The sequence below is a fragment of the Gracilinanus agilis genome, chromosome 6, assembly GCF_016433145.1.
Source record: "Gracilinanus agilis isolate LMUSP501 chromosome 6, AgileGrace, whole genome shotgun sequence".
Taxonomy (NCBI): domain Eukaryota; kingdom Metazoa; phylum Chordata; class Mammalia; order Didelphimorphia; family Didelphidae; genus Gracilinanus; species Gracilinanus agilis.
Genome location: NC_058135.1, coordinates 236784273 through 236804297, shown reverse-complemented (window position 1 = coordinate 236804297; position 20025 = coordinate 236784273).

The window sequence follows — 20025 nt, the reverse complement described above, 5'->3', positions numbered from 1 at the left end:
CTGTCTATCTTGCGGGATTTTAGGGAAAGTACTTTATATACTTTAGAGCATTCTAGAAATGGAAGCTGTTCTTAGGAAATTATTTGCCCAAGGTCATACAGGCAATAAGATCAAGTGAGATAATGTATCAAAGCTTTTTTACAGACTTTAAAGCTTAATCCAAATGTGAGCTACTCTTGTTCTTAGCCCTAGTAAGCCATCATGCCCATAAGGTACTTTTCAAAGTTAAGGGCAGACAAACTTTATTAAGATAATTGAATACATGAACATTCGACCTTACAAAACGGCTAAATGAGGAAGCACTTATTCATGAAGTGCAATAGTTATTTCTTTAAAATGTGTTGATGCACCAAGGAGAATTCAATGTTATCACTGCTTAAACTAACTTTAGCATAACTTAAAAGACAATTGAAGCCCAATTCCTTGTTAGAAACTTGGCAATTTCCTTACCAGTAGAGTCAGCAAACTTCAGGGCACACTGTGCTCAGTAGTGCTAGATATTTACAATGGTATCAGGCTTTGCTCGACTGACAAACTTCAATTAGATTTCATTTTCTTAAGCTTAAGCAATTAAACATTACACTGCAACCACAAAAGTTACCATAGAGTGTTTCAGTAAACAGTATACAGTACTTTTTCTGGGTCACAGGAACAGTTACAGGAATGGAATGAGAGTAATGTAATCTAAAAGCCAGGATGGATTATGTAGTTTACCTTTGCATTGTCCTAATAAAAGCCACGCTACTACAGTGATTATTTCATAAGACATCAATGGCTCTTGGCTATGGAAACAAGCAATAATATTTGATATACCTGGGTGAGACCCCATGAATACCCGGGGGAAAAAAAAGCAGATTCATTGTCATCAACACTAATGTTTTGCAAGAAAATCCAAAGCCCCAAAATACACTTTAGGTAACACAATATGCCTTTTCTTCAGGAGACAGGACTTCTGACTAAAACAGTTGTGAGGGGCGTGAGGAATGGTAGATTGACTTGTATAAGGTAACATATCTAGTAAATAGTAGAGATTTGAACCCAAGTCCTTGAATCTCTGGCTAGAAAGCATTTTGGGTAACACGTTAAACTTGGAGTCAGGAAGATGTGATTTTAAATTCTGCACCAGATATTTATTAGTTGAGCAATTACTTAACTGCTCTCAGCCTGCCTTTTTCACCTGTAAAACGAAAGGGTTGGATTTGATAACCTTTAAATTCTAAATCTAGGATTCTATGAAATCTAGTGTTCTTTACAGCTATGTTCTATACCTATTGTTTCTCATGGGGGGAAAATATTTTCTCATATTTTTTCACTGGAATATACTTTGAGAACTACCTGCTCCAGAACTTTTGTTTCTTCAAATGACTTTTACAATTATTTTGTCTCCTATAAAGTATTCCTTTTTTAAGACTGGTATAGCCCTAAATATGTAAATTAACTTTGGTTAACATTTTGCCATTTTTATCATGTTGGCATAGTTCAGCCATGGGTACTTCTGTAATACAAGATGGTCTTTATTTTTTTATAAGAGGTACTTTGCAATTACATTTATACAGGCATTAATTGGCACACACACATTATATATGTAATTTTATTTCACTCCAAAAATTAATAAGCATTTATATTTATTTTTATCTCTTTTCTACCTCCTTATTCCCTTATCTTTATTGAAAAAGGAAGAAAAAATAAAATCCTAGTCAAGCAAAACAAATTCCCATATTGAGTATGTAAAAAAATGTACATCTTGTTTTGCATCTGGAGTCCATCACCTCTCTGTCAGGCTGTGGAAAACATGTTTAGTTTTCAGTTGTTTGAAATCATGATGGGTCACTGCATTGATCAGAACTCTTAGGCTTTTTAAAGCTGTTTGTCTTTATAATATTTTTTATTACATAAATAGTTCGCTTGTTTTCTTCACTTCACTCTATATTAGTTTAAAAAAGTATTCCCAGTTTGCTCTGAAACCATTGCCTTCATTATTTCTTCTTTTTTTGTCTTTCAAGATTTTTTCTATTAATTTTCAGCTCTTTTTGTGGTGGTAAAGAATTGGAAACTGGGCAGGAGGTCTATTAATCAGGGAATGGCTGAAAAGGTGGGGCATAGGATTGTAAAGGAATATTACTGTGCTATAAGAAATGATGCAAAGACTGATTTAAGAAAAGCCTGGAAAGATCCACATGAACAGATGCAAAATAAAGTGAGCAGAACCAGTAGAACATTGCACATAGTAACAGCAATGTTATATGATGAACACTGATTAATGACTTTGCTATTCCTATCAATAGAGTGATCCAAGAAAATCCTCAAGGACTCATGATGAAAAATACCACCTACCTCCAGAGAAAGAATTGATGGAGCCTGAATGCAGACCAAGACATACTATATTTTACTTTATTTCTTCACTTTGCTTTCATTTGTTTGAGTTCTCTTTCACCAAAGGACTAATATTGGAAGATGATTTGCACTATTACACATGTAAAATTGATATCAGATTGCTTGCTGTCTCCTGGAGAAGGGGGAGGGGATAGTGAGAATTTGACTGAAACTTAAAGAAAATGGTCAAAATTATTTTTCATGTAATTGAATTAAAAATAAAAAATTAGTAAATAATTTTTAAAAGTAACAAATAATAGGGAAGCTTGGAGTGGTAGGGGGAAGAGGAAAGGGGAATCTGACATACAAGTCATATATGCAATTTAATAAAGAATAAAACTCAGTGAGAGGCACTTTGTTGGAGAGCATAGGGACTTAGGTCCATTCAAGTGATCTGGAGCAGGGAAAATAGCAAAGTACCCTTCTAAGAATGGGATACTTGAACCCCAATCTTGGCAACTGCCTGGAATTGGCCAATTTGCATGTCAAGATTCACATCTTCCAATGTTTTCTCTCTGCCTCACCCCTAACTATGATTTTTAATGTTTTTTTTTCCTACTCATGCACCCTTAGCTGTAAGAATATATAATAAAAGGGGATGTGCTGCTGAAAAAATTATTTTCTTTCCAAATTATATATAAAAACAATTTTAACATTAGTTTTCTAAAAATTTGAGTTCCAAATTCTTTACTTCCTTTTCTCCCTCTCCTCCCTCTTCCCCAAGGCAATAAGCAATTTAATATAAATTATATACGTGTATCATGCAAAACACATTTCCATATTGGTCATTTTGTGGAAGTATCATCTTCTCATGTGAGAATATAAACAGTTTAATGAATCCCTTAAATTTTCTCTTTTTCTATACCTTTTTATACCTCTCTTGAGTCTTGTATTTGAAAATGAAAATTTCTGTTCAACCTGGTATTTTCATCTTGAATGCTTAAAAGTCCTCAATTTTATTAAATATGCATTTTTTAAAACTTGAAACTTTGTATTGATTTTTGCTCTGTAGGTGATTCTTTGGTTGTAATCCTAGTTCCTTTACCTTCCAGAAAATCATATTCCAAGCCCTCCAATCCTTTAAAGTAAAAGCTGCTAAATTCTATGTAATCCTGAATGTGGCTCCATAGTATTTGAGTTGGTTTTTTTTCTGTAGTTTTTTTTCCTTAGCCTGAGAGCTCTGGAATTTTACTATAATATTACTGGAAGTTTTCATTTTTGGGTTCCTTCACAAGGTGATTGTAGGTTCTTTAAATTTCTGTTTTCCTTTCTTGTTCAAGTATATTTGGACAGTTTTGCTTAATAATTCCTTGCAATATGATATCCAGGACTTTTTTTTAATCATAGCTTTAGGTAGTCCAATAATTCCTAAATTATCTCTTGGATCTATTTTTCAGGTCAGTCATTTTGTACTTAATCTGTGTCACTGAACAACTCTATCTCTATTTCAAATAATAGTGGGGAAAGTGGGCATCTTTGTTTTACTCTTAAGTTTACTAGGAAATCTTCTCTTTCCCTATTTCATATAATCCTAGCTTTTAATTTTAAGTAGATACTTTTAAAATCATATATTTTTTTAAACACTTTATACCTATGCTTTGTAGTATTTTTTTAAACCCTCACTTCTTGTCTTGGAGTCAGTACTATGTATTGGCTCCAAGGCAGAAGAGTGGTAAGGGATAGGCAATAGGGGTTAAGTGACTTGCCCAGGGTCACACAGCTAGGAAGTGTCTGAGGCCAGATTTGAACCCAGGGTTTGTTTTATTTTGTTTTTTGTTTTGTTTTGTTTTGTTTTTTAAACCCTTGTACTTCGGTGTATTGTCTCATAGGTGGAATATTGGTAAGGGTGGGCAATGGGGGTCAAGTGACTTGCCCAGGATCACACAGCTAGGAAGTGTCTGAAGCCAGATTTGAACCTAGGACCTCCCATCTCTAGGCCTGGCTCTCAATCCACTGAGCCACCGAATTGTTCCCTGCTTTGTAGTATTTTTAAAAATCATAATATAAATGTGTGTTTTATTTAGTAGATCCATCAATATTATCATGTGGGTGGGAGCATTTTTGCTTTTAATATGATTAACTAGGTTAAATGTTTCTCTATTTTGAACTATCCTTATACATTTGGTATAAATCCAAAGCTGGAGTGTCTAACTATTTATTTTGCCTCTCTAAATGTAGCCAGGTTGGTCTAAGAGGGCAGATACACAATCATTGGATCATATATTCAGAACTGGAACAAACCTTAGAGGCCTTCTAGACCATTGAGATCTACTTTACAGATAAGGAAACTGAGGTTTGAGAGAGATTAAGTGACGTCTAGACATAGGTAACAGGTGCAGGGTTGGCATTCAAGCCAAAATTCTCTAAATCCAAATCTAGTGTTCTTTTCATTGCAACACAGTTCCTCTCTGGGACTGTACTTGAAGCCTTTACTACTCCATGTAGGTCCTGTGAAAGCTTGTGGTCCACTGCTAAGCCTTTGAGAACCTAGGGTCACAGCTATGCCATGAAGAGGCAGCAGAGTAACAGTTGGATACACCAAGGAACTACACTGTAATAATGAAGTTTTAATTTGTCATATACTTCAACTCTATTTACTAAAATGTGTCCTAATAAAATTGAAATGAGGAAACTAAGCATCAGTGTATATTGGCACAAGGTAAAGTAGTTACTGAGTCACTTAACTAGAAGAGATCTTGGGGATCATCTTGTCTAAATCTCTTATTATACAAATGATGCAGCTGAGATACACAAGAGTATAATGACTTCTCCAAGATCACTGGTGGGTAGTGGCAGAGCTGAAATTCCAGCTTGTCTTCAGTTTCCCAATCCAGGATTCTTGGTATCAAACCAAGTTCAGAAAGCTAAGCAGTGGCAGAGCCAGAACTTAAATCTAGGTTTTTTGACTCATAGTCTAGAGCAGGGGTTGGCAACCTTTTTGGCCGTGAGAGCCATAAACGCCACTTTTTAAAAATGTAATTTCGCGAGAGCCGTACAGTGCTCACAGTGCTGCTCCTGTAACAGCGCCTGAAAAAAATTGACTTTATGGCTCCTGCAGAAAGAGCCATACATTGCCGATCCCTAGTCTAGAGCAGTGATTCCCAAAGTGGGCACCACTGCCCCCTTGTGGGTGCTGCAGCGATCTAGGGTAGCGGTGATGGCTGCAGGTGCATTTATCTTTCCTATTAATTGCTATTAAAATAAAAAAAAATAATTTCCAGGGGGCTAAGTAATATTTTTTCTGGAATGGGGGTGGTAGGCCAAAAAAGTTTGGGAACCACTGCTCTAGAGCTTCTGCTATTCCCTTCCCCCTTAATAAATGGATTGAGTCTGACCCCACTAATTGATTTGATATTAATCAATGCTAGAGGTGGGGTAGAAGGTCTTTATGAATATCTGCGGCCATGAAAATCTAAATGAAGATGGCCAAGAATAGCACTAATATCAGGATTGGAGCTTGTAGTAATTACAAATTGCATTGGGCACTGAATATGTGCCAGAATTAAAAAAATCCTTTGTCTTTGATTGGAGTTCATTGGAGAACCAATAACATCTTAATAATAATGGACACAGAACCATATTTTCAATATTCGAAAGCTTCATAGGTCTGTGATATCAATGTGGTTGTTCCTTATAATGTTGAAGATCACAATTCATCCATGCCATCCTTGATATTGTAAAGATACCAGTGAAGTTCATAGGATGTCTATTGTCCTTCACTTTCACCATGTGACTATTTCATCATCCTCCTTCTCTCATGTACTTCTTTGATAACATCCTTTGCCCCAATTCTTCTTTATTGTTCCCTTTTTGGGGGGCTAAATGTCAGAAGCTTGTACACAACTACGATATGCTTGCCTATCCATTGCACTTGGAGTGATAATCATTTTAAATTCATCATATGTCTTACAATAATACAACCCTACGAGTAGAATTTGTTGTTGCTGTTGAGTTGTTTCAGTCATGCCTGAATTTTGGTATTCAAAATATGGGTCTTGCTTTACAAAGGCATTCTTCATCCTACTTAATTTTGGTCCCAACACCTTGTCTATTTGTAGTTCCTGTCCAACACACACACACACACACAGACACACACACACACACACACACAGACACACAGACACACACACACACAGAGCCACACCCAAAGCCTTCGAAATTGAAGGTAGAAAGCTCTACACAGCAGAAAAATGGAAAAGATTAGCAAAGAATTATTATAACAAACTTTTCCCATTAAGAATGGCAGAACCATCACATTTGGACCTCTCTCTGTCTCTGTCTCTGTCTCTGTCTCTCTCCCCCTCTTCATCATCCAACTACATGTCATATCTGAACAGTAAGAATTCTTCATCCACTTTATTCCCCCCACCCCATGTGAATGGTTAGGACAAATTCTTCAGTTTATGTACGTCACGCAAGAATTTTTGAAAGGGCTTGATGAAACTAGAATAATGCCATATGCAAACAACAGTAACCTGAGGACCTTATCATGAATGGGACTAAAGATGTCACATGAAATGAAAATAATTTCAATCTGACCTTTATAAAAAAAAGTTATTGATAGTGCAAATTGGATATGGTTAGAATAAAGGGCATGGACACTAATTAGTTATTTAATTTTATCATTTTTTATGTTTAACTGACATAAATCAATTCATGTAATACTGTGATCAAGAATAGGGTTAAAGACTAGATCTATGATCAGAAGCATAGAGAAATAGTTGGTGGATTGTTACCTTCTCTTCAATATATTTTCTTTGAAGGGACCAAGGAAGCCTAAGAAACAGCTGTGTGTCAGTACCAAAAAACACTTGATTTATTTACCATGGGAAGAAATATGGTAGCTAAAGGCAACACCGGTTTAGAACACAAAATCTTACAGAGAATAAAGAATAAGGGCAGTACTGCCTACTTAAAAATTAAATAGGATTGGAGGGCAAAGTCCATTTAAAAAAGCTTAGCAAATAATCCAGCCAAACAAACACCCTGAGGATAAAGAACAATAGACAGAAGAAAGATGGAAAAATGTTCAAAGATTCTGGTAAACTTTTTTCACCATCCAAGAAAGTACATCAACACAACTTTTTCGACCATCAATATACCAGATGCGCTTATAGAAGTAGTAGAAATGGAACTAACCATAAAGCAACAAGACTGGGGCCAGGTAGTGAAAGATTTTAAAAGCTAAAGGGAAGAGTTTATATTTTATCTTTCAAGCAATAGAAAGTCACTTTGGTTTATTGATAGAGGAGTGACATGTGGCATGTCCACTTAAAACCATTCACTTTGGCAGCTGTGTGAAGGATGGACTGGAGTGGGGAGTTACTTGAGAGAGAAGGAAACCGGTCAGGAAGCCATTGCAATAGTCTAAATGAGGAATGATAAAGTGTTAGCTGTGTGAGTAAAAGGAAAGGATCAGATGTGAGAGATATTATGGAGGTAGAAATGCAAGAATCTGACAGCTGAGAAGATATGTAGGGTAAAGGGGTGAGGAAGTAAGGGGTTAAGGTTAATGCCAGAGTTATGATCTTGGAAACCTGGAGAATGGAAAAATTCAGGAAAAAAGGGGATTTTGGAAAAAGGATGGGGTTTGAGGAAAAGATAACGAGTCTGTTTTGGATATATTGAATTTGAGACATCTTTGAACATATAGTTTGAAACTTTCAGTAGTTATTTGGAGATGCATGACTGAAGCTCTGGCAAAGGAAAGGAACTTCATATTTTTGAGTCATCTGTATAGAGATGATTATAAGACCCATTAGAGCTATTGAGATCACCAAAAAAGAAGAGAGGAGAGGAGAGGAGCTAGCATGGAGCCTTTGGGAACTCCTTCAGTTAGGAGGCATTATGTGGCTAATGAGCATATGATTGTTACGACCTATTTGTAACATATAAGCAGTGAGAACCTCAGCAAATATATGAGGAGAGGAGTAATTGGAGGAAGGCCTTAGGCACCTAGAGTGGACCCCCAGTGGAGTCCACATATTGGGAGAATGTCCATATTCTTGCAATGGATAAGAATTGCACTGGATGGCTGGGTATGTAATCTGAATACTAGAGGGTATTCTACCTGAATTGATAAGATCATAGATCCATTTGAATATATGTCAGGCAATGGGTGAAGTGCTGGAGATTTGATCAAAGGAAACAACACATATGCACACTACAAAAAAAGATAAAATAGATATGTAAGATATGTACATGCTTTGGAATTTAACTTTTCCTCCCTTCAAAAACAAACCAAAAAAATCCCCTAACCTCCAGGCTTGGCTGGAAGACTGGGTTATACATAAAATTTTAATCTGAGGCAATTAATTTTTTGGGGGGGAGACGGGGGGGGGGGAGGGAAGGTGAGGACTAAAACTTGTAACAAATTCCTGAAAAATGTAACAACAGAGAGAACCTGGTCCCACGACGCTTTGAGCGTTAATATCCGGCGAGGTAAGAAACCAGGAGACAAATATTCACCTCGGGCATCATTCAGCAGGTCCGAGTTTCCCAGCGCCTCCAGTGAAGAAACCAAAACAGAAAACAAGTTACCTAGGAGAAGATAAACTACCGGAGACATTTAATACCCACTAAATTGCAGAGCTAGCAATTATTTAATTAAATTGTTAACTAGTCCTCGGCTAAGCCCAATCCCTTTTAAGCAGCTCAGTCCAGAACCAGAAGACGCTGTTGTTTCTGTCTGCCTAGGAAAGGCACGTTCCAAAAGAGTATTAATTAAGCAATTAGTAAATCAATAGAACAAAATGTTATAAGCGGGCGCACTTTTGGCCTCCGCAGGGCTGGCGCGAGGCCCTCCCGTCTGCCCCTGCACCGGCCCCCCAGGCCCGGCCGGCTGTGGGCGCGCCACTGCTCTCGTGAGTCCATGCCTCGCGCCCGAGGCCCTCGCGGTCCCGCTGTGACCCCGCGCAGCCCCAGTCTCCTCCACCGCGGAGCCTCAGGGAGAAAAGTTTCTTGTGGGGGCCAGCCTAGTGTCAGGAGCCCAGTGTGCCCAGCCTTCCAGCCGCCGGCCTGTCCTGCTCGTCTGTCCCAGTACCTGAGTGAGTGGCCTCCCGGTCTCTCCCCCTTCTCCAGGCTGGTCTGCAGGCGTCTGGCCCGGCCTCCGGCTCGCTGTCCAGTTGCTACGGCAACGCAAGGTAAACCGGCCGCCTGGGCTAGGAGCCCCGGACCCCCGGACCCCTCGGGGCCGCCCTCCCTCCACCCTCCTCCCCGGCCTGGCCCTTCTCGTGGGCCTGTCACCCCTTCAGCCGGGGGGGTTTTCCGGAGGCGGCTTCCACCCGAGGTCACCTGGGCCTGTCACTCTGTCTGTCCGTTTCGTCCATGTCGTCGTCGGGTCTGCGCCTTGGAGTCTTAGGAAGAACCGGCTCCACGGTGGTTGTTCCCCCTTCCCCCTCACACTCAAGAAGAGTTCTGCCATTCTGTGAGTCTGTGCTCTGCCCCCTCACGCTCCCGGAGGGGCGAGATGGCCTGAATATGTCGCAGCACTATTTGCTCCCCCAAACTGCCCTCCTTCCACTCCACTCAGTGGTGCTGCCCTTCACCTAGGCCGGCAGGCTGGAAAGTCTGCGGTCATTCCCCCCAGCCCTCCTCTCCCCCCTCCCCCTCCGAGCTTCTTTGCCCTGACCAGGCCACTAGGATTCTCGGGCCCCCAGCACAAGACGAAGGAGCCCCCAGGCCCTTTCTACCTTAAGCCTTTTGTCTTGTGCCCTTCCTTCACATCCGCTCCCCCTAAAACCGTTTGGATGTTCCCTTTGTAAAGTTTCAGCCCTGCTATTGCTTTCTAGTTTTCACTGTGACCCAGGCTTTATCCCCTCCAGCCTGTTACCCTACATCTATGCTAGCAGTGTCTCCCTCCCCCATCTTCAATCTCTTCTAGACATCCCTGGTAGACTAATGAATGAATCCCAGATGAATATGCTTAAAACTTGGTTCTCCTCGTGCCATTCCTGAGCTTTCCAGCCTGCATCAATTCTGGGCTGCTGACAAATTCAAGGCCAAACTCCTACACCTGCTATTCAAAGCCCTTTCTCTTCTAGTTAAAGCCTGATCTTTATCTATAGATAGATAAAGGAAAAAAAGAGGCTTAATCACAATCTATTAACTTCTCTGACTGGACCATCACCACCAACTAACATTTCTTGTCTCCTCCTGTGGATATTCTTAGGTTCCACTGCCCCTCCTTTAAGTACCTCACTTTCATTGATTAAAATATCCATTCTATTCCTTTCAATTTATCCAAATTGTCTCATCCTTCAAGGCCCATTTCAAATGGCTTTCTCTTTGAAATTTGGCTTGATAGCACAAATAGGCAATGATCTCTCCTTTGAACTAAGAGTTATTTGAACCACTTATTTGGTGCTTATCATATGGTACCTTACTTTTATGTGTGGATTAGTTATGTTTATAACCTCCTTAAAGACAGTTATAATCCTCTATTCCTCCCACTGTATCTAGTATTTATTTTCTCCTCATAGCAGGCAATCAAATATTTGTAGATGGATGATTTTCTGTGAGTTGTGATAGTCATACTCTGTCCTATAATTGTGATGAACAAAATATACAGCCTGCAAACAGGTTGAATTGATATAAATAGCTTTAAATTGTGAATTTACAAAAAGCCTTCTTTTACATAACCTTAATTTGCCTTTAAAAAAATACCATTTTTTATCTTAGAATCCTTTGGTTCTAAGGGAGAAGAGCATACAGGCTAGGCAACTGGAGTTAATAATCACACAGTTAGGAAGTGTCTGAGACCAGATTTGATCCCAGGTTCTTCTGATTCCAGGTCTGGCTCTCTATCCAGTGAGCCACCTAGCTTCCCTTTTCATTTGTCTTTTTAAAAAGTTTTACTTATTAGTTCCCTTTCTTATATTACTTTTAAATGACTGCCCCCAGTAGAACTCACCTTTATGCAGGTAAACAAAAGAGATGAGTGCATTGTCCATGTCAGAAAATGTATACCTCATCCTATACCTAGTCCACCACTTCTGTGCCAAGAGCTAGGGGGCATATTTCAGTCCTCTCAAGAAATAGGAACATAGATTTAGAGCTGGAAGGGTTGTTAGAGGTACAGATGAGGAAGCTGACACACAGAGAGGTTAAGTGACTCACTTAGCTAGTAAGCATTTGAGGCAGGAATTGACTTCTAGTTTGTCTCTACACCATGAGTCATGACTGTATTTAATACATATTCTTTATAGGCTGGAAATGTGGATTTTATTTTTAAACAAAATATTAGAAATGCTTTAAATTTTAGACTTTATAGCATAACCTAAAATATAAGTAGCATACATTCTAAGATAATGATTTATTTTTTAATTGAACTAAATTAAAGTTAGATTTTCTTTAATTTTTTTCCCTTTAGACTTTATTATATTCCCTTTAGAATATTGATCAGTAAAGGCTTGGCAATTGGGCTTAAGTGACTTGCTCAGGGTCACACAGCTAGGAAGTGTTTGAGAACTCTCTATTCACAGAACCATCTAGTTGCTCCACCCTCTTTTAAAAAGACCCTTACTTTGAATAAATATTAAATATTGGTTCCTAGGCAAAAGAGCTATAAGGGCTAGGTAATTGGGATTAAGTGACTTGTCTGGGGTTACACGGCTAGGTGGTATCTAAAGTCAAATTTGAACCCTGGACCTCCCAACTCCAGTCCTGACTATTTATTGAGGTAACTAGTGGCCCCTAGCCCCTACATTTTTTAGGTAACTAAAGTTTGTTTTAAGTGATATCACTTTTTTTTTTTTTAAATTTTTACCTTCAGTCTTGGAGTCAATACTGTGTATTGGCTCCAAGGCAGAAGAGTGGTAAGGACTAGGCACGGGGTTAAGTGACTTGCCCAGGATCACACAGCTGGGAAGTGTCTGAGGCCAAATTTGAACCTAGGACCTCCCATCTCTAGATCTGCCTCTCAATACACTGAGCTACCCAGCTGCCCCCTATTTTAACCAGTTTTGATGGAAATCTCTAAAAAAATCACAAAATTTGCCGACTTCTTAAATGACTGCCTTTCATGATAGGAACCTTTTATTTATGGATTCAGGTTCATCATCACATGCAGATTAACTGTACCCTTGCCCAATGCCTCCCATGTCTCTTCCTCCTCACCTCTCCCTCTTAGAATTTCTATTCTCCTTCAGAACTCAGGTCACCACCTCTTACATGCCTTTTCTGATTCCGTCACCTACCAGCTCCTTTACCCATTATTTATATTTACATTGTCTATATTTACCAATTCCTCCCCATCAGAATGTTGGGTCTCCATCCCTGGCAAGTACTCTGGTCTCTGCTAGGAGGTGAGCAAACCTCAGCTTCACTCTCTGGCCATCATGTTAGAGCACATGCTCCCCTGACCCCTTCTCCACTTCCCGCTTAAAATGGGAACACCTTAGAGCCAGGAACTGTCTTACCTGTGCTTGCACATTCCCAGGCCTTAGCTACTTAACGTTTAGGTTGTGCTATAAAGTCTACAATTTAAGCTGTATGTCGTTTTTTGTTTAAAAATCAAACCTGCTATCCAGCCTATATAGATATATGTATTAGGTGTGGAAACCAATCATGACTCATGGCTTAGTGGCGCAAGTAGAGACCTATGAGGTCAAACAGAGACTTTTCTGGCTTCTCAGCTTTGGGTTGGTAGTTGAGATTATTAGTTAAGTAACCATCAGACTGGTAGGATGAACTGTAATGATCTAATTAGATAGATTTCAGATTAATATAAGTAACATTCAGAAGAGGATCAAATCTGGAGACAGGTTAAGCTCCTTATCTTCCATCTAAGAGTCAATGCTAAGTACTGGCTCCAAGGCAGAAGAGCAGCTAGGGGCTAGATAATGGGGGTTAAGTGACTTGCCCAGGGTCACACAGCTAGCACATATCTGAGGTCAGATTTGAACCCAATTCGACCTCCTGACTCTAGGACTGACTCTCAATCCACTGAGCCATCCAGCTGCTCCCTCTTCTGGTGCAATTTTAATTCTGTAAACCTCAGTTTCTTCTATAAAGTAAATGGATTTGCATTTATGAGCTATGAGGCTCTGTTTAGCTCTAATATTCTGTGAGACTGTGACATTATTAATATTCTTCAGAGCATATATATTTTGGTTCCACTATCCAACTTTCTTTGGATTTTATCTTTAAACACCTATTTTAATTCATATTGTATTTTATATAAAAAACAAAACAAAACCCTTCTTTTATAGCTGAGATTTTACCATAGACACAAATTTAAAAAAAGACATTAGGGCTTATTGTCCTATTACTATATCACTCATCACTAAACATTGTTTTTAACAAGTATGTTGTTTTTGGAAATAAAATTCATCATTGAGAACTGAAACTAAGAAACTTAAAAAAAAAACCCTTATCTAAGAGTTGATACTAAGTATATATTCCAAGGCAGAGGGGCAATAAGGGGTAGGCATTTGAGGTTAAGTGACTGGCCCAGGGTCACACAGCTAGGGAGTGTCTGAGGCCACCTTTGAACCCAAATATTCCCATCTCCAGGCCTGGATATCTAGCCACTGAGCCACCTGGCCACCTCTAGAATCTCTTATGCATAATAGCACTTCTAGATCTTGAACTCTTGGTTCTGTGAACTCATTTTATTTTTTAAAATTGATAACTGTATTTCAATAGAATTAGTTTCCTTTGTAATAGTATGTATTTTATGCATTTAAAAATATAATTCTGAGAATAGGTTTTACCAGACTGTGCAAGGATAGTCCATGACATAAAAAAAAAAAAATTTAAGAACTCCTGTTCTAGATAAACTGAACATTGATTCTTACTAGGTAGAGGGACTAGATGTTGTAGTAGGGGATATAAAGGCAAACTGTAATAGTTCCTATATCCAAGGGATCTTTTTACTGTAGGTTATATGTATGCATGAAGTAATATGTACATAAATAAGTAAACTAATCTTTACAAATAATTCATTTAGAGACATCAGGTATCCTATGTTAATAGCTTATTCATAAAGCTTTTCTATAAAGTTTATTTGAAGGGGTGGCTGGGTGGCTCTGCGGATTGAGAGCTATGCCTAGAGACAGGAGGTTCTGGGTTCAAAAGTGGCCTCAGATCCTTCCTAGCTGTGTGATCCTGACCAAGCACTTAACTACAATTGCCTAGCCCTTACTGCTTTTCTGCTTTGGAACTCATATGTACTATTGATTCTAAGATGGAATGTAAGGGTTTAAAAGAAATGTATAGTCTCATATAGTTAGAATTTAGTCTCTGAGACTGAAAAGTGGTCAAAGCAGGATAGGGAAAACACAAGTAACATTGCAGCAAGAAAGAAGAGCTATAAATCTGGGGAAAGAGAAGAAATGTGGCAGGTGCAAGGAAAGGATTACAAGGAAAGGATTACAAGGAATGGCAAAACAAAGATATTAGTGTAAACTGTAGATACAGGGAGAGAGAAAAGAGTAAGAGGAAGTTTGTGTCCAGAAAGTAGCTAATTCCTTTGAACTGTTATGGAGTTATCATAAGAGGGATGGACTGAAGCAAACTGTAGCAGTGACTGCTGGCCAGCCACGTAGGGGATCTTTAGTTATTCCTCATAATACAGAGTCACAAGAAATTTCAGACTTGGAAAAGTATATCAGGGTTCCTCTGGTCCAAGATGTATCTAAATAGGAAGCCTCTGGAAATGCCCATTGATAGAAACTCACTTCCTTCTGAGATAGAAGATTCTACTTTGGGATAACTTTAATATTTGGAAAAAATTTCCTCCAACTCTAATATTTGGAAGATTTTTCCTCCATTGAACCTGAAGTGTTTTTTCTACAATCTATTTTTTTGATAGGTATTCTTTTTTTCAGTTTTTTTGGATGGTGCATGTTTTTTAAAAAATATTTTTTCAACATTATAGGTAGATATATAGGTAGATACAATTTTAATAATTATTTTCTGACATTTTGAGACCCATAGTCTTTTCCTCCTCCCTGAAATGACAAGTAATATAAATTGTACATGTGCTATTTTGCAATACATAATTTTATGTTTGTCACATTGTGAAAGAAGATACATATCACTTATATTAGAAGTGAAGGATGGTATGTTTCAATATATACTCAGACTCCATCAGTTCCTTCTCTTTTTCATCATGAGTTCTTTGGAGTTGCTGTTATTTGTTCATGAATCCCTGTACTGCTGATAATTGCTAACTGATCATTATACATTATTACTGTTACTGGGTACCATGTTCTCTTGGTTCTGCTCACTTTACTTTGTTTCACTTCATATAAGTCTTTCCAGGTTCATCATTTCTTATGACTCAGTAGTATTCCATTATAACCATATACCAAAACATGTTCAGCCATTCCCCAGTCCTTCAGTTTCCATTTCTTTGCCACCCCAAAAAGAGCTACTATAAATATTTTTGTACAAATAGGTTTCCCCCTCCCCATCTTTGATTTTTTTGGGATAAAGACCTAGTGTTGGTATTGTTGGTTCAAAGGGCAAGTACAGTTTTATGGCCTTTTGGGCATAGTTCTAAGTTGCTTTCCAGAATTGTTGCATCAGGTCATAGCTCCACCAACAGTTTATTAGTGTCCCAATTTTCCCACATCTCCAAAATTTAGCATTTTTTGTCCTATTATTCATTTTAATAAGTGTAAAGTGGTACTTCACAATTGTTTTTATTTGCATTTCTCTAATCAATAGTGAGCATTTAAAAATATGATTAAAGATAGCTTTAATTTCTTCTTCTGAGAATTGTCTCTTCATATCCTTTGACATTTGGGGAATGATTTGTATTCTTACAAATTTGAATCAGTTCTCTATATATTTGAGAAATCAGATCTTTGTCATACACTCCTTAAACTTTTTTTCCTTCAGTTTGTTGTTTCCCTTCTAATCTTGTTTGCATTCATTTTGTCTGTGCAAAACCTTTTAAATTTAATGTAGTCAAAGTTATCTATTTTACATCTTGTAATGTTCTCTATGTCTTATTTGACTGTAAAGTCTACCCTTATCCATAGATCTAACATAGATCTAATAGTAAAAGGCTACATCAGGAGTCTAGGTGAGAGAGGATGAAGATCTGGAAAAAATCTATAATTCTTCCATTTAGGAAAGTATGTAAATTTTCAGGAAATAAGAGTATGAATATGATTTTCAGATTTTAAGAGCATTTAAAAAACACCTGTGGCATGTGTAGAGGATTAAGAAACATTATTTCTTTACTTTGAAGAGATATTTAAAAATTGAATATTAATAAAGTTATTAAACTTGTTCTGCTTAGTTCCAGAGGGTAGAGCTAAGACCAATGATAGGTTGGTTTCAGGAAAGTCTAAGGAAAGACTTCCTCTCAGAGTTGTCCAAAAGTGGATGGGCTTTATTGAGTTTCCATTGTTGGAAATCTTTAAGCAGAGGATGAATGATCATTTAGTTGGGGATATATAGGTGATTCCTATTCAGGTTGAGATTAGATTATATAACCTTTGAGATAATATGATGAGTTAGTCATGCATACCTAGGAAGGCCTTTAAAGATATGTTCAGGAAGATAGCAGAGTAGGGCATGATGCTTCATCATTCTCCTAATACCCCTCCAAAACCACCAAAAATAACTCCACAGAAAAGACCTTGGCTCAACTTGGAGGGCAGTGAAGTAAAAAAAAAAATCTACTTTAGAAACAACAAAGAAATGTAATAAATGGTCATAAGCTCAAAAAGAACTTTTGGAAAAAAAAGACCTCAAAAACAAAATGAGAGATGTTGAGGAAAATTAGGAAAAAAAGAACAATGCAAGAAACTTTAAAAAAATGTGAAAGAAAGATCACTGCAAAAGAAAAAAGATCCAGAGACTTAAGGAAGAAAATAATGAATTAAGAAATAGAGTTGGACAAAGGGAAGCTAACAGTTTCCTAAGTCAACAAGAAATAATAAAGCAAAATCAAAAGAATGAAATAATAGAAGAGAATATAAAATATCTTATCATAAAACAACTGACCTGTTAAATAGATCAAGGAGAGACAATATAATAATAGTTGGACTCCCAGAAAGTTATGATCAAAAAACAGGTTTAGACATTATAAGAGATCATCAAAGAAAATTTTTAAGAAATTCTAGAATCAGAGAGTAAAATAGAAAACCACCTCAAAGAGACCCAGAGATGAAAATGCACAGAAGCATCATTGCTAAATTCTATAGCTCCCAGATTAAGGAGAAAATATTACAAGTAACAAGAAAAAATAATTTAAATATTGTGTCTACAATCAGAATAACAGAGATATAGGGGCTACAACATTAAAAGAATGCAGGACATGGAACATAGCATTTTGTAGAGTTAAAGAACTGGATTTACAACCAAGAATATAATAAAAAATGGATATTTAATGAACTAAAGGAGTTTTGACTGTTCTTAGGGAAAAACCCAAAACTCAGAAGAAGATTTTTCTATAAGAAACATGTAAAGGTAATGAAAGACTAATCATAAGCAACCAAAAGATAAAAAATTTGATTCCTTTATGGGAAAATGTCATCTTTGGACCCTGGGAATAACATCATTGCCTGGATATTTTGAAGGAGTATATATGAGTGGAAGATTCAAGGTTGAGGTGAATGTAATGTAATGAATGAAATGGTAATGGAATAGACCAGGAGGAGGTAGGGTGGAGGGACTGTCTCATACAGAGGAAGAATGAGTGGGGGAATTCCCACAGAGAAGGGGAGGAAGAGGTGGAGAACTGGTAGTGGAGAGCCTACTCTCAGTCCTGGGATAAAAAGAGAATGACATACACAACTAGAAGGATAAAAATCTTCCTAATGTACAGAGAAACAGGAGGGAAGGAGAATGGGATAAGGGAGGGACTGAGGGATTAAGTGAAGGAAGGGTGGATTAATAGAAAGGAGTTCAAGGAGATAAGTAAAGGGAGGGAAGAGAGGCATAATTAGAGAGTAGTACATATCATGAGGTAAGGGGTAAGGGGAGGTTATTAAGGCAGACATTCTTAGGACAAGTAGGGGAGAGATTTTTAGAATTGAACTCATATCAAGAAGTAGGAGGGCATGAAAAGGTAAGGGGGAAGGGACAAGGGAGGGACTTTTGGAAAGACCAGAAACAAGGAAGGCAAAGGTAGAGGATAAGGAAGAGTTTGGTGGAAGGAGTGTGAATTAGAAAGGTATTGATGAAAGAAAATTGGACATAGTGAGGGATATGGTGGAGGGATATAGTAGAAAGAAAGGAAGAGGGGACACACAGCAATGAGGAACAAAGCAGATGGAAAAGCATAGCTAATAACTCTGACATTGAGTACAGATGGAATAAATTCACCCATGGTAGTAAAATGGGTAGCAGAAAGGATAAAAAGCCAGGACCTGACAAGGTATTATTTATAAGAAACTCACTGAAAATGAGAGACATACATGTAGTGAAAGTGAGGGAGCACAATACACTATGCCTCAGTTGATCCAGAGAAGGCAGGGATAGTAGTCATGTTCTTTGGCAGAGTTGGGGCTAAAATGGATATAATTGGAAGGAATGAACAAGGTAACTATATTAGGTTGGGGGGTACTATGTATATTGTGCATTATCAATATTCGACCTGTATGCACGAAGATTTATAGCATCCAGATTTTTAAAGGAAAAATTAAATAAGACACAGAAGGAAATAATAACAATAATAATAATAAAAATGTGGAGGACTTAAATTTCCCTTCTCAGAACTAGATAAATCTATTCAAAGAATTAGTAAGAAAGAAATTAAGGAGATGAATAAAGCCCTGGATAAGTTAAAAATAGCTATCTGAAGAACTCCCACACACCTGCATGAGGCTAATAGTAGATCTAAGCTTGAGCACATACATAATCTAAACATAGTTTCTGGTGGGACATTAATGACTTAGAGAATATATAAATATTCTGCAAAAGTCTTACTTTAAGACTCACCATTCTATGGAGGTAATCCTGCATTTTAGAGAGGTTGTGACATTGGAACAAAAGTTCCACTGGGTATGACCAAGCTGGAAAGACTTGGTTTTGGAAAGAGTATGGTCCTGGCCATAGATTGTGCCTATTGCCTAAGGACACATTCTAGTTAAATATGGCCTTGGTAATTAACTAATTAGCTAGGAACTAGACTGGTTAAGTTGATCAAATTAAATGCTGATAGGAGTATGGAGAAATAGGCCTAATATTATATTTCTAGAGAAGCTGCAAATTGTTTTTTGGAAAACAAGATGGAAATAATCCTTTAGAGATATAAACTATTCTTGGTCATTGACCTAGGGGATCCTATTATTAGTATTAGGTCCTAAGGGCATTATTAAGAGGAGAAAAAAGCTGTGTATATATGAAAATATTCATGGAAGCTTTGTTTGTAATAACAAGATAACTGGAAATAACATGAATGCAATGTTTGGGAGAAACAACTGAGTGGATTGTCATATTTGAATGCAATGGATTTTAGTATTATGTTATTAGAAATGGAAAATAAGATAAAAGTATAAAGAGATAAAAGAGAAGAGAATAATACATACTATGATAACTTTTAAAAAATAGCCACAAAATTAAGAGAAAAAAGTACCAAAATAAAACAAACCCAGAGGCAGCTGGGTAGCTCAGTGGATTGAGAGTCAGGCCTAGAGACGGGAGGTCCTAGGTTCAAATCTGGCCTCAGACACTTCCTAGCTGTGTGAC